Source organism: Pongo abelii, chromosome 19 (assembly GCF_028885655.2).
Source record: "Pongo abelii isolate AG06213 chromosome 19, NHGRI_mPonAbe1-v2.0_pri, whole genome shotgun sequence".
Classification (NCBI taxonomy): Eukaryota; Metazoa; Chordata; class Mammalia; order Primates; family Hominidae; genus Pongo; species Pongo abelii.
This window is the reverse complement of record NC_072004.2, coordinates 16042982-16056168: the sequence shown is the minus strand read 5'-3', so window position 1 is coordinate 16056168 and position 13187 is coordinate 16042982. Positions and strand designations below refer to the sequence as shown.

Genomic DNA, 13187 nt, shown 5'->3' with positions numbered 1-13187 from the left:
AGATATTCGTTGAATGGATGGATGGATACTCGGCAGTGTTTCCTGTCTAACATTAGTTTCCTGATATCAGTAGGTTGTCCTTTTGTTCTCCAGTTGTGTTTTTTAATTGTCAGCCTTAATAACTTGTTATAGAAACAAATTGTCTTAACATGTTTTGATTGTGGTTTGAAAGAAATTTTTAATAACACATTGACATCTTTAGGGATTATTTAGAATGTTTAATTTTTGAATGTATCATTTGAATTGGTGGAAATACCATTTCATGTTTGCATTTTGAAAAAAAAAACGATTTTTTAAGTCTTTTTCCTTTTTTCTCTTGGTTATGAAAGGTCTTACCAAGCTAAAGTTCGCCAAGGAGGCTTAGTTTGTTTTCTTTCTACTATGAAATCGATTAAAAAAAAAGTTCTTTATGGCTACTGGTCAGCCTTTATTCCTGATATGCCTGAACTTGGCAGCCCACAGTCAGTGTCCTTGATGACTCTTACATTGAAAGACCCTTCTCCAGAGGTAAGAGAATTTAAACTCGAAGCTTTATAACAGGAAGAAAAAATTTACAGATCCTTACTGTTTTCTCTGCCTTATCCTTTCTGATCTGAATACAGCTGTTAGTAACACTGACCCAAGTTCTGACCTGAGATCCACTGGACAGACAGGAAAATGGGAAGTGGGCTTATGTGAAGAATAAGCCTTATGAGGCTGATCATGTAGGATCGCTTCCTGCCCCAGGGCTTGCTTGAAGCCTGAGCACACTGAATTCTCACTTTGGTGTCTCCCTTGAACTGCACTGAAGCAGCTGTGCTTCTCTTCCTTTTATGAAAATGTTGATTGCTGTGGTATTTATAATAAGAAAACATCAGAAATGGCTTAAACAACTCAGTAGAATATCCTGGTACATAATGGCTATGAAGGATGCATAAGGCTTTGAAAAATGCTCAAAATGTTCTGTGAAAACACAGGATATAGAATTATATATACAGTAGAATCTCAAACATGTTTTTTTCCTTGCAACTTTTCCAGTTTTCAAATCGTGTAATAAATATTTACATATTTTAATGAGAAAAACTTATTTTTAAAAAAGAAGAAAAAAATGGCAGGTATGGATACCTATAGCAAGATATCTCATGGCTGATCAAATATTTGCCTCTGCTTGAATATGTTAATTCCTCTCCAGAATTTAACCACTTAACCAAATAAGGAAAATAGCCTGCTGTTTACAATAGTGAACATTAAAAAGTCATGCTGAATGGCATCTGGGTGTCCTCAGGTAACCAACTGCCCACAAAGAGAGAAGTTTTAATTAGGCCAACAGCATATTGTTCCTTTTCTATTTTTAAGATTACTCCTTAAAGGGTCAGGGGTGGTAACCATAATACGTTGGAATTCCATATGAGTCATCTCCTTGAGTAACTTATGATATAAAAAAATTTCTGGATGACCCATCAGAAGCTTTTACAAGGTAAAGAAAAATAAGTTAGCCTCAATTTTATATACACACAAAAAAATGACTTGTGGGGTATTTCAAATACTCCTTATCCTAGGAAATTAAACTGGCAGAAATTTTACAAATTAACTAAATCGATAGTGAAGGAGAACCTGGGAGAAAAATGGAAAAATGAGTGGTGGCGAATAAATCAGTAATGAAGCCATTAGAGTAATTGAAATAAAAGCTACTAAAAATATTGAAAATATATATATGAAGACCCTCCAGCTAGGCAGGGGAGCTGCCAGCAGTGGCCAAGGAGATGGTGCTGTGGAGCAAGAAGCAGCCCAGCTTCATCACCTGTATCACAGCTGCCCAGCCAAGGGGATGTGAGACATGGGGGTTTAGAACATGAATACAAAAAGGTTATGAGGTCATAGCTGATGAAAATGAATTGGAATAATTTTCATGATGTTTATATCTTCATAGGTTTTTAAATGTTTACATTTCACTTAAAGTGCCATGAGAAATTTCACATATAGCAAAGTGGTCTTATCCATCTTCTTGATTTAGGTACCTTTTAGACTTGTTCTTGCTGTTTAACTTTGGTGAATGCAAGAGATGTGCTGAGGAAAAAAGATACAGAACTTCCTTCTGGAGATGTCGTAGATCCAGTACAAAAAGCCACAAGAAAATTCTAGAGAAATTAAAAAAAAAAAAGTCATCCTACTTAAAGTGGATTTTAAAAGATGAAAGAAATTAAATTAGTTCAGTGTAATGGCAAGTGAAATGATGGTACTTAAGAGATTCTTTTAATCAAGTGTTAGGTTGGAAGGATTTAAATAAGTGTGGTGATTATTGTTTACAACAAAGCTTGGAGCATACCTCTGCAGTCTGTCCATAGTATAATTAACTGTGCACCAAGACATATGCTAGAAGAAAGTGTTGTGGCAGGTGATGTCATGGAACAGGCTTTTTGTTTGTTCGTTTGTTTGTTTTTTGAGACGGAGTTTTGCTCTTGTTGCCCAGGCTGAAGTGCAATGATGAGATCTCAGCTCACCACAACCTCTGCCTCCCGGGTTCAAGCAATTCTGTCTCAGCCTCCCGAGGAGCTGGGACTACAGGCATGCACCACCATGCCCAGCTAATTCTGTATTTTTAGTAAAGATGGGATTTCTCCATGTTGGTCAGGCTGGTCTGCAATTCCTGACCCCAGGTGATGTGCCTGCCTCGGCCTCCCAAAGGGCTGGGATTATAGGCGTGAGCCACTGCACCCGGCCCAGTGGGACGGGCTTTTAAAATAAAGACTTCTAAAAAGTTATGTGCATTAAAATTAAAAATAACAGATAATGGAATTAGAATGGAACAGCATTCTGGATTGACCAGGTTAAAAGAGCTGCTATGACTTCAGGCCAAGTGGTCATGTCAGGTGCTCCTTGTGCATAGAGTTAGATGGCTGGAGTTCCTCTTAGCCAGGATTAAATAAGACAACTGTAGTTTATCTTGTCATTGAAGTGCTTAGTGATTAGTTTTGACTTTATGGCAGGTCTGATATGACCCATGGCATACTCAGCTGGAAGCACAATTTTAACTGGTGTACTAAGAAATTTTCTAAAGACAAATGGATGGAAGGAAAGGTGATTAGACTCTTCCAGTCAGAATGCCAACAATAAACAGAGGCTACTTTTTAGGAAATTGAAACAGAATATGCTAGAATGGTTAATTGGGGAGAAGAAAACTTAGAAATGTCCATTAGGATTTGGCAGTGCCGTGATACTTGGGAAATGATCACGTTTCCATGTTGGAAATGTGCTTCAGAGAGCACATCTTATATGCTTCCAAAAGGGACAGAGCAAATTATCAATAAAAATAACAAGACTAATTTAAGAATTTCTTGTATATGATTTCCTTAGGTGTTATAAAGGCATATTATGGAGAATATCATCAAGACTTGTCTTAAACAAACTACAGGGCAAACCTTTGTCTTGGTACCTTGAGAATTATCCTGATTTACAAATTTCATGATGATGATTTATTGCTCTTTTAGATAACTATAAAAAGTGAAAACAAATCGAAATCTAGATAATAGATGGTATAACTAGAAAAGAGAATGAAAAGGTTGGAATTGTTAACTGTTACGGAATGGTAGATTTTCTCTCATATGGCCAGGCAAGAACAGGCAATCTTTGCTTAGTGTATTAGCAAAGAACAGGCAGTCTTTAATTAGTGTATCTGTATTCACACTTCTGATAAAGACATACCCGAGACTGGAAAGAAAAAGAGGTTTAATTGGACTTACAGCTCCACATGGCTGGGGAGGCTTCAGAATCATGGCAGGAGGCAAAAGGCACTTCTTTACATGGCAGCAGCAAGAGAAAATGAGGAAGAAGTAAAAGCGGAAACCCCTGGTAAACCCATCAGATCTTGTGAGACTATCACGAGAATAGCAGGGGAAAGACCAGCCCCGATGATTCAGTTACCTCTCATGAGTCCCTCCTACAACACAGGAGAATTTTGGGAGATATGATTCAAGTTGAGATTTGGGTGGGGACACAGCTAAACCATATCACTTAGATACCTCCCGACCCAGAGTCCCTGACACAGTGTTGAAATGCCGTTACGTAAAAGACAACTGACTTTGGAAGTGAGATCCAATAAAAGAACATGTGAACAGTCATGTGCCCTGCATGGAAACTTCAGTGGTACCCACTCCCAGCAGGGACTTCTCTGTCACCCTTCCAGAAATATTGTGAGACCAAACACACATAAAGAGAAAAAAATTAGGATTGACTAAGCTACCTCAGCAAACATTTCTGCTACGTTCTTAAGTAGCAAAAAAGGAAAAGTACTTTTCTGTTTTATTAGCTTTAGACAAGCCTTCGTGTCCAAGGAGACGAAACTATACACTAGTAAGACCAAGCACACTGACTTTTGTAAGACTGAAAAGCCTTTCATTCATTATTTTAAATATTCAGACAATAGAAACTTAACAAGATGAGCTCTCTGGAGACTCTACCTGTTACGATTTGCTTGTACATTAGTAATTTCTGCGGAAAGTGCTGATTAGAACTGGAAAACAAGATACTAAATACTGATACAAGAACAAATGAAGCAAAACTTGTACCAGATTCAGTATCTTAAGTAACAATTATAACAACAAATATATGTTAAACAGAGTTTAAAGGAAATTAACTCAGAACTGTGAGAAGTACAATTTGATATAGTATCAAATTTTTATGTAGATTTTATAACTTAGTGGAAAAAAATAACCAATTTCAATGACATTTGTTTTCATCTGTGATAGTCATGATTTTCCCCTGAAGATGCCAAAATTATGCTAAAATGTTTGACTTTTGGAACATTAGTTCAATTCTTTCCATTCAATTCTTAATTTCATTCAGTTTGTGAGCTGTTGGAATTGTGATTTTTAATTGTCTTCTAAAGAAGTGAAGGTTTAGCATAAGATCTATCTTGTTGAGTTTGGACCAGCCTCTGGTAGGGATTGGCCAACTGTGGCCTGTAAGGCAAATCTGGCCCAACACCTGCTTTTACTGTATGGCCTGTGAGCTAAGAACGGTTTCACACTTTTAAATGGTTTTAAAATAAAACAATAGTATCTCATGATATGTGAAAATTGTATGGAATTCAGATTTCATTGTCCGTAAATCAAGTCTTTTTGGAACGCAACCACATTTATTCCTTTACGCATCTGTGCTACAATCACAGAGTTGGGTGGTTGTGACAGAAACTGGCCTGCAAAGTCTAAAATGTAAAATGTGGACACTGGCTCTTTACAGAAAAGTTTGCCAGCCCCTGGTCTCAGTCCTTTTTGGATCAGCTGACTTGTGTTCATGCTCTCGCTCTCTCTTTTTTTCACACATATACACACGGTTTCCTAATACATTGTCAATTTCCCACCTTAGGGGATTATGCTTAATTCTGAAGTCTGATGCTACTGTACTTCAAATTTCTCTTCATAGCAGTAAGTCTAGATTTCTACGACTCCACTCTATAAAAGGCCTGCCTGGTGATTTATTACCTGGTTGTTTGGAGATAATATAATTGAAGGCTTTTGGGAAAACCTTTTTTGCTCCAAACTCAGATACGCTTCACATTGAGTAACTATTTAGGTTAGATTCTAGAATTGTAATGTTGATTCCTTGCTTTTAGATTTTTTGACTGGAAATGTTAATTGTCATTTTTGGATGAGCTGGCCAAAGAGAGTACAATATTATTCCGTATTAATAGTCCTATGCTTATTACCTATATCCCATTTTTGTAAAGTTGGGCTTTCTTTTCCTTTCTGATTTTTAATACTACAAAATTGTCAGAGTACCAATTGAAAGTAATCTTTCAACCTTATATAGAAAATCTTGGTGCCAATGACACCTTTGCTGACAAATACAGCAGTCCATGACAAAGATGTACTTTTTGTCCTTTCCATTCATAAGATTGTACTTAATGGTATTCCTTTTTTGAATTGTCAAATATTGTCACTGCAGGCAATGCTATTTCCTGTACCTAAGAATGTTTCTAAAAGTTGGATCACTAATGATGTCTGCCAAGTTGTATGTACACAAAGTTCCTAAAGTCCTATTTAAGTTAACATTGAACACACATACTTCAGAGTGGAATATGAGGCATAATGTTCTCAGGAACTTTGATAGGAAACAGACTCTAGGCACATGTATTTTTTCTACCCCATGGGCTGTTTAGTTCTAACTTTTCAGTTGGCATTCTGCTTGAATAAACCAGGCCTCTAATCCTTATTCTCATGCTTAGGATTTCAGATTTTTGTGCTATGGTATAGCTTAGGTTTATTTCTTACTGTAAAAAACCTAACAGCAATGGGTTTCTAGATTTTTTTTTTAGCCAGGTGTGGTGGCACACACCTGTAATCCTAGCTACTTGGGAGGCTGACGTGGGAGGATTGCTTGAGCCCAGGAGTTTGAGGCTGCAGTGAGTTATGATTGCGCCAGTGCACTGCAGCCTAGGTGACAGAGTGAGACTGTGTCTCTAAAATAAGAATAAAATAAAGATTTTTTTTTAGGTGTGGGATGCAAGTGACCTAGTTTTTAGGAACTAACAGATAATCCCATTGCCTTTATTCTTCCAATTGAAATGATTGTAAATACTTTGAACATTAAATATGTATAGGAAGAAGGGAATCTGATTCCTAATTTTCAACTAATCAGTGTGAATCATCCCAAAATTTCAGACGTGCCTGTGCTCTGCAAGTTTTATCTGCCATCTTGGAAGGCTCAAAGCAGTTTCTTTCTGTTGCTGAAGATACCAGTGGCACAGGAGGGCTTTTATCCCCTTCTCCGTCATGATCGCTTCCAGCATTAGAGAGTCGCACAGATGTCTTTTGTTAGCTTTGGTGGTTGGAATCATTCTCACAGATCCTTACTCAGATAATTAAGGTAATGTATCAACTGTGGGTTCCAGAGGGGGCTTCTCTGTTTTAACTTTGTATACTGTTTTACATAGCCCAAAAGTCACTTGACTTAAGAATATAACTATGTAATAGTTTTATTAAAAATACACTGTTTGGAAGTCTGTACCTACTTGACTGATCTTACCTATAATCTCTGTATGTCCTAATAAATTATTTGCTAAAAATACTTCTTTATCTTTAGTTGTACCAATGAGAATACAAGTGTTATTTTTTTTTAAAAGGGCTAATTTTTAGTTGTGTGAAAACTTTTCTTTTTTAATTAAATGCTGCAAAATTTGTTTCTATGCTGTGGTTTAATCAAGGCTTTTGATGAACTACTTTTTGTGTTTTACAGTGCCTTGCAAATTTAGTATCAAATGCACCTTATAATCATCTAAAACAGCCTGCTGACCAAAGTCTGGAACCAGGTAAAGCCTTATATTCACCACAAAGGTTTGTAGTGGCTTAAAACTGATGGCTTCTTTATATCAGTCAGATGCAGACTATTAGTAAAAATATATAGATATAGATATATGTATTTATTCAAAGCATTTTTATAACTCTTAAGAGATCTCTGCTTATTCTTCTCAGCTTTTCAGGGGTATAAGCTGTTGCAAGAATTGACCCCTCAAGTCCCAGTGGAAGTGAGCTAGAGAATTAATTGTAAAGTTTAATGCCTGTTTAATGCCCAGGGCAGTGACCAGAGTATCCCTTTAGAATTAAGATTGAGCCAGGTGCAAGCAGCCCCCCTCAGGAGTATGTTAGTTTATATCCCTTATGCATAGGTAGAGGATGGATGGATGGTTAGACAGACAGATGGACAGGTAGATATTACCTACTTTTTGGAAAGAAAAACTGGAATACAAAATTTAACTTCTTTAACGTTATTTCCTATGAAGTTCAGATAAAATCCCAGAACTTCAAATCTTTACTAAGTGCAGTCTTATTATTTCCTCCCACACATAATGTATGTGTGCTATAAACACTTGCCTTTTGTAGATTTGCCTTTCTTTTGTTTGCAAGCTTTCAGATCAGACCACATTCTGATAAGTTCAGTTTTTCAGGCAGAATTGTAACAAGGAACAGTGGATGTTTTCTGTGACATAGTGGGAAGAGCATGGGACCTGAAGTCAATCCAAGGGTCTGGGGCCCACTCCCATTTTTGCCATCTCATGGCCGTGGCCCTCTCTGAACCCTAATTTCTTCCTAACAGCAAGAATTATAACTACATCATAAGATTTTTATGAGGCTCAAATGAGATAATGAGGTGTAACTAAGTCCAGTTCACTACTTACACTAATGTGTAAAAGAGGGACCCAGAAAGTTAAGTCTTCCCCTGAGGTTTCCCATCACATTCATGGCAGAAATAAGTTGAAAACAAGCCCTGCTCATTCCACCGTACCAACTTTTCATTATCTGCATCTTCAGCTGAGGAGAGTGTACCATGTCTCAAAGGTTCCTTTCAAGTATCTGACTTTATCCTCAAGTAACTTTTTTTCATTAAAATGTTCAAAACCCGAAATTCTTAGGTATGAGCCTAACAAAATATGTACAAGATCTATATGAAGAAAACTGTGAAACTCTGATGAAATCAAACAACTAAATGAATGGACCAGAGATTCCATGTTCATGGATAGGAAGGCTCAATATTGTGAAGATGTTACCTCTTCCCAACTTGATCTATAGATTCAGTGCAGTCTCAATCAAAATTCCAACAAGTTATTTTGCAGATATCAGTGAACTGATTCTGAAATGTATATAGGTGTGCAAAAGACCCAGAATAGCCAACACAGTATTTTTAGAGAAGAACAAAACTGAAGGACTGACATTCCCTGACTTCAAAATCTACTATAAACCTACAGTAATTAAGACAATGTGATACTGGCCAAGGAAGAGAGAAACAGATCAATGGAACAGAATAGAGAGCCCAGAAATAGACCCACATAAATATAGTCAACTGATCTACAACAAAGGAGCAGATACTTTTCAACAGTTGGTGCTGGAACAGCTGGACATCACATGCAAAAAAAAATGAGTCTAGACACAGACCTTTTAGCTTTTTAAAAATATTTCTTGTTAAAATCCAGGGTTCATTCAAGGTACATGCATTGCATTTAGTTATTATGTCACTGTAGTCTTTTTAAATCTAGAGTCCCCCCACCCATCTTTCTTATATCAAACTGACTTAGGAAAGAATCCAACCCAATTGTCTTATAGAATGTGAACTCTAAACTCTGTCACCAAAGATAACAAAATAAATCACATTCTCAATTTGTCAGATTGTTTCTTTATGGTGTTAACTTACTCTCCTGTCCCATGTATTTCAAAACTGGAAATGAGGTTTAGAAGTTTGATTAGATTCAGGTTACACAAGGAACTACTAATTCTTAATTGCCTGCAGGGATAACTACCATATTTACGGTAGCTGTTCCCATGATAATAAGTTCTTACTGCTTCCTTTGACAGATGTTAATGTTCCTGTGTGAAGTCTCACACTCTTGGGAGCTATAGGGCCCACCCACACACCTTTACCTGAAGTCCAGCTACTTCTGCAACAGCCGTGTTCTTCTGGACTCAGTAATAGCAATTCAGCAACCCCTCACCTCAGCCCTCCTGATTGGTGGAAGAAAGCCCCTGCAGGACCCTCTCTGGAAGAAACGTCAGTTAGCTCACCTAAGGGGTCTTCAGAGCCCTGCTGGCTCATTCCACTCTGCGTTTCCATTGTCGTACTGCCCAAGGAGGATTCCTGTTCAGGTAGCGATGCTGGCTCTGCAGTAGGAAGCACTTACGAACCATCCCCTATGCAACTGGAGGCCTTACAGGTAGGAGGTTTCATTTCCTCATCTCTGAAATGGAAGTAACCATTCTTCCTTCAGAGTGACCGTGAGGAGCGAGCAGGTAAAACCAAGCCATGTGTCAGTTCGCGGGAGTTGTATTTTAGGTATGGGTGGTGTATTTTTGTTGTTGTTTTGTTTTGGGGAGGTGTTCCTTGGTTGTAAAATAGCAGATTCATTCCTTTTTGTTCTTTGATTGCAAATTATTTTAGTCACTTCAGGTATTATATGACAGGTGGATGTAATAGATTGTAGAATAATTCTGAGTGAAATTGTAGAGTTAATTTTTGATTTTTGCAACTTAAATGTTTAATTTTCTATAAGCTTCTCCTTGGTCTTGTACCTGCTTAGAGTAACAAAATAATTGTTCCTTCAAAGGAAGAAAACAATCCTAGATAAAAGAGTTTACTTTTTCTCTACAAAGATGATCTGAGACTAGGCCTGGTCCTGGGGTCTGCTGCTAATTAACTGGGCCACGTGAAACATGTCCTTTAATCTTGTCAGGCTTGGTTTCTTTAGCTGTAAAATTCAATTAATACCTACCTTAAAGAATAGTTGCAAGACTTACATGAGATTACATGAATGAAAAGCAATCATATACTAAAGCACCATAAAACTATGATACAGTTAATTGGTATTAGTCATGAAATAAAGATTGTGGTTCTTAATTTCATTCAACAGACTTCAGCCCCTGTTAAATTATAAGCGATTTCTGAAATATAACACTTTTCTGGATATTGCAGCCTTGCAATCAGGTCTTAGAGGGTTAATTCCATGCTCTCTTTGCAGCTATTGGCTCTTCTGGCAAGGGGCTACTTTTCAATGACTCAAGCCTACTTGATGGAGCTTGGAGAGGTGATTTGCAAGTGCATGGGGGAAGCAGATCCATCCATTCAGCTCCATGGAGCAAAGGTAATTTTCATCAAAACCACAATGCTTTTTCCTTCTCTTCACTTTATATCCTTCCTTTTCTTCACTTTATATTTTTCTGCCACATGTCTTTCAATTCTGAGATTTCTTAAAGAGATTTCAGGTGAGGAAGACATACATTCTTCTGTTTTCAGCTCTTACGTGTAAACCCCATGAATTGATTCGGTAATAAATTAATAAGATATAGCTGTTGATTTCAGTCCTTGAAAGAATACCTCTGTTAAGAGTGACTGAAAAAAGAAAGAAAATTAGTTGCAAATTATGTTTCCCCTTGATTTGAGGCGATCTCCAGACTAAAATGAAGTCGTTCGTTAGTTGTAATGCTCCGCTTCGGTAATACTTTTTTCTTGGCAGCTTCTGGAAGAACTGGGCACAGGCTTAACACAGCAGCATAAACCGGATTCCACTGCAGCACCTGATCAGAGAGTACCAGTCTTCTTGGTAAATAAATGTCAGTTCATACTTTTCTTTTATTAGTGCTTCAGTTGCTGTTTTATTTTGAAGCTCAGTGATAAGTGGAGTAGATGATATGGTTTCTTCCAGTGTCAAAAATTATGTTTTATAATCCAGGAAAACATGAAACTAGTATAAATAGGTTTTATTTTACATTTCAGTTTATTTGCAATTTAGTGTGTGGTAGGCTTATGTATAACATATAACCAGCAATCGTAAAACTAATATTTCTTTTGCATAAAATCTAGTCTGGTTACTCAGCCTGCCCAAGAGACAAAGAGCCAGGGATTTTATATCCAAAGCCATGGGATCAAATTTAGGGAACATGACTGTATTAGTCCATTTTATGTTGCTATAAAGGAATACCTGAGGCTGGGCAATTTATAAAGAAAAGAGGTTTATCTGGCTCACGGTTCTGCAGATGGTGCCAGCATCTACCTCTGAGGAAGCCTCAGGAAGCTTTTAATCCTGGTGGAAGGCAAAGGGGGAGCAGGCATGTCATATGGCAAGGGAGTAAGCAAGAGGGAGATGCCAGGCTCTTTTAAATAACCAGCTCTCATGTGAGCTCATAGAGTGAGAGTTCACTCATTACCGCAAGGACAGTACCAAGCCATTCAAGAGGGATCTGCCCCCACGACCCGAACACTTCCTGTTAGGCCCACCTCCAGTGATGGAGGTCACATTTCAGCATGAGGTTTGGAGGAGGCACACATCCAAACCATGTCATTCTGCCTCTGGCCCCCACAAATCTCATGTTCCTCTCATTGTAAAATACAGTCAGTCACCTATTCCCAATAGTTCCCCGAAGTCTTAACTCTTTCCAGCATCAACTCAAAAGTCCAAAATCTCAGCTGTGACTCAAGGCAAGTTCCTTCCACATATGAGCCTGTAAGATCAAAAACAAGTTATTGATTTTTAAGATACAATGGTGGTACAGGCATTGGGTAAACAGTCCCATTCCAACAGGGAGAAATCAGCCAAAAGAAAGGGGCAACAAGCCCCACACAAATCTGAAACCCAGCAGGACAGACATTAAACCTTAAAGCTCCAAAATAGTCCTTGACTCCATGTCCCACATCCAGTGCACACGGGTGCAAGGGATGGGCCTCCAAGGCTTCTGGCAGCCTTGCCCTTCTGGCTTTGCTGGGTGTAGGCCGTGTCCCATTCCCAGAGTTCCACTAGGCAGTGCTCAGTGGAGACTGTGTGTGGGGGCTCCAACCCCACGTCTCTCTTTGGCACTGCCCTAGTAGAGTCTCTCAGTGGGGGCTCTGTCCCTGTGGCAGGCTTCTGCATGGGCACCCAGACTTAGGGAATCCTCTGAAATCTAGGCAGAAGCTCCCAAGCCTTCTTCACATTTGCATTCTGTGCATCTGCAGGCTTACCACCACATGGAAACCACTAAGGCTTACAGCTTGTACCCGCTAAGCAGAAAACCAGGCAGTGTCTGGGGCCCTTTGAGCCACGGCTGGGGATGCTGGGAGCAGTGTCCCTAGGCTGTGCAGGGCAGTGGGGCCCTGGGCCTGGCCCCCAAAACCGCTTTCCTCCTAGGCCTCTGGGTGTGTGATGGGAGGGGTTGCCTCAAAGATTTCTGGAATGCCCTCAAGGCTGTTTTCTCATAGTCTTGGCTATTAGCATCTGGGTCCCTTTTAGTCATGCTAATCTGTCTAGCAAGTAGTTGCTCCGAGCTTGGATTCCTTCTCTAGTACAGGGGCAGGGTGCAAATTTTCCACATTTTTATGCTCTGCTAACCTTTTAATGATAAGTTCCAACTTTAAGTCATTCCTTTGCTCCTACATCTGACTATAGGTTGTGAGAAGCTGCCACGTCACCTGTTGAATGAGGCTTAGAATTTCTTTCACCAGATACCCTAAGTCATTACTCTTAAGTTCAACCTTATGCAAATCCCTAGGACATGGGCATAATGCAGCCAAGTTGTTTGCTAAGGTGTAACAAAGGCGACCTTTCCTCCAGTTCTCCATACTTTTTTATTTCTATCTGAGACCTCCTCAGCCTGGCTTTCACTCTCCATATTTCTATCACCATTTTGGTCACAGCCATTTAATCAGTCTCTAAGAAGTTCCAAACTTTCCTTTGTCTTCCTGTCTTCTGAGCC

General features: G+C 38.8%; 1 protein-coding gene across 1 annotated transcript in view; it reads left to right on the top strand.

Annotated features, from left to right (window-relative positions):
- Positions 1-13187, top strand: part of LOC129051223 (ubiquitin carboxyl-terminal hydrolase 6-like) — a 97628-nt gene that overhangs the window by 13282 nt on the left and 71159 nt on the right. Inside the window, exons 8-13 of the mRNA XM_063718390.1 lie at positions 330-507; positions 6639-6843; positions 7213-7285; positions 9324-9679; positions 10481-10603; positions 10976-11062. The gene's annotated coding sequence lies outside the window, so the exon portion shown is untranslated. The remainder of the gene's footprint in view (positions 1-329; positions 508-6638; positions 6844-7212; positions 7286-9323; positions 9680-10480; positions 10604-10975; positions 11063-13187) is intronic.